This window comes from Solanum pennellii, chromosome 11, assembly GCF_001406875.1.
Source record: "Solanum pennellii chromosome 11, SPENNV200".
NCBI lineage: Eukaryota > Viridiplantae > Streptophyta > Magnoliopsida > Solanales > Solanaceae > Solanum > Solanum pennellii.
In genome coordinates this window covers 50,147,842-50,150,538 of record NC_028647.1, presented here as the reverse complement: position 1 = coordinate 50,150,538, position 2,697 = coordinate 50,147,842, and the positions used below count along the sequence as shown (strand labels likewise).

Below are 2,697 nucleotides of genomic sequence, written 5' to 3'. Positions count from 1 at the left end.
GTTTCAACAATATAAGTAAATGATTTATTTTCATCGGGAAAATATAGTTTTGGTAGTTTCTTACATAAGTTTTTGATATGTCTTATATGTTCTTTATCTTTATTGTCAAAATGGTATTCAACATCTTTCTTAAGTTTTTTGTGTAATGGTTTTAGCTGTTCTGCTAATTTTGGTATGTATTCCCTTACTTGGCTTACTAATCCTAGGAAGGATTGTAATTTCTTTTTTGTATCTATATTTTCATCAAGGTTGATTATTTTTTGCACTATGTGGGTTTGCATTTTTATTCCATTTTTATCTATTTGTATTCCTAGAAATTCTATCTGAGGTTTCATAATTTCTGCTTTCTTTTTACTTAGGCTTATACCAGATTGTTTAATTATGAGTATAAATTTTTCTAATAACCTGATATGTTCATCTTGTGTTTTTTAATATAATAATATATCATCTATATAGACAATACAATTTTCTAATCGATTAAAATAATTGTCCATAAAATGTTGGTATCTACCTGGTGCATTTTTATATCCAAATGGTAGAACATTCCATTCATAAAATCCTTGTGGTACAGTAAATGCTGTTAGTTGTTTAGATTCTTCTTTTAGTTTCAAGTGATAAAATCCTGATTTACAATCAAATTTACTGAACTAATTATATCCTTGTATCTGTCTTATTTTTAGTGTTTTATTTGGTATTGGGTAATTATATGTTTTAGTTTTAGCATTTAAATTGCGATAATCTATGACCATTCTACTTTTACCTCGTTTTTGTTCACTATGTTTATTAACTATAAATGCTGGGCTTGTATGTTTACTATTGCTTTCTTGTATATAATTATTTTTTAGTAGTTCATCTCTATGTATTTTGAATTCTTTTAAATCATCAAAATTATATTTTAACGGTTTTTGCGTTATTATACTATTTTCATCTATTAATTCAATTTTTACTTTCATCTTATGCTTTTCCCATCCTTGTAATGGATTTTCACTATAATAATTCTAGTTTTTCATTATTTATTTTAACTTTATCTATTGTAAATATGATAATTTTTAATTGTGTTATTTGATTTTTACTTATATTTTCCATTTCCTGGTTTATTTTTTCACTTCCTTTTATCCATTCTGTAGGTTTACGTTGCTTGTTATTTACTCTTTGTGCGCTTATTTTATTTCCACATGGTGTAGTAAACCACCAATGTGTTTTTGTAATAATATGTGGGTAAAATCTTTCTTAAAATGACATTCCTAATAACATATCTTTTGTTGTGAATTCAAAATTGTACATTTCTTCTATTGTTAGTATTTTATCCCATATTTGTATTTTTATATTTTTTGCTTTATATGTAATCATACTACCTTCATTATTAAATCCTGTCACTACCATAGTTGTTTTTAATTTTTCCCATTTATCTTCTGGCAAACAATTATATTTACATATATTTGCTTCTGCTCCTGTATCTATCATGGGGGTATAATATCTGTTGTGGTATCCTTCTACAAAAATTTTTGAAGTATATATATTTTCATTATTCATTTTGATCTTTTGATAATTATTTTCTTATTTTGGAAAGTTATTGTTAATTGTTCATTTTCTATATTGTATGGTTTAACTTTTTCTAACTATTTTATTCCTAAGGTAATATTCTGGCTTCCTTGGTAGATTTTAAATGGTATTACTAATGGTATTCCTCCTATAACTATTTCTTTTTCTGTTATTTCATCGTTTGTGGTTACTATCTCACTAGGTAATTCAGGGCATAAGTGTACTGTTTTTATAATTTCTGTTTCTAATACTAATTCTCTCGTTATGTAATTTTCTTCTTGTCCTGTGTTTATCAAAATTTTATATCTTCTTTGGTCTATTATTCCTGTTATAAAGTAATGGTATGGTGTTATCTCTTCTTTTTCTAATAAATTTTGTGAGATTTCATAGTTCCTTTTTGTCACAACCCAAAACGGGTCGCGAGTGGCACCCACACTTATCCTACTATGTGAGCGAACCAACCAATCTAAACCCCAACATTTTCGACCATAAATAACAAAATATAATGCGAAAGACTTAAAACTCATTAATGAAAATCAATTAAATAACTTCTAAAAACTCAATACTTATCGTTCCCAAAAACTGGAAGTTATCACCACAAGAACATCTATCCTCAAAATACTAAATCTAAGAATATCTAAGAAGCTAAAATAAATAAATAGCTAGTCCATGCCGAAACTTCAAGGCATCAAGACATGAAGAAGAAGATCCAGTCCAAGCTAGAAGCATTAGCTCACCTTGAGATCTGATGTGATGAAGACTGGCTAGAGTTGCGGTTGAGTTGAAGACGATGGCACGTTTGCTGCACTCCACAATTAGCAAAGAAAAACAAATACAAGTAGGGGTCAGTACAAAACACGAGTACTGAGTAGGTATCATCGGCCAACTTAAAATAGAAAGCAATATATTTCAGATAATACATAAAATCAACTAATATTCTTAACAGGTGATAGCAACAAGTATAAGAATTATTTACAACATCACCAAACACATCTATGAGGACTCAAGCCTCCACATCATACTCTTTTTTTGGGAAACAGGTTCTTTAGATTTAGTATATTAACATATTTCAAGATTCATTCTCTTCACTAATCCTGGTGTCGGAACGTGACACTCCGATCCATCTACTATCCTGGTGTCGGAACGTGACACTCC

General features: G+C 28.7%; 1 long non-coding RNA gene across 1 annotated transcript in view; it reads right to left on the bottom strand.

Annotated features, from left to right (window-relative positions):
• Nucleotides 1-2,296: 2,296 nt before the first annotated feature.
• The window catches only part of LOC114074854, a 21,422-nt gene continuing 21,021 nt past the window's right edge, over nucleotides 2,297-2,697 (bottom strand). Inside the window, exon 3 of the long non-coding RNA XR_003575154.1 lies at nucleotides 2,297-2,344. This is a non-coding gene — a long non-coding RNA (uncharacterized LOC114074854). The remainder of the gene's footprint in view (nucleotides 2,345-2,697) is intronic.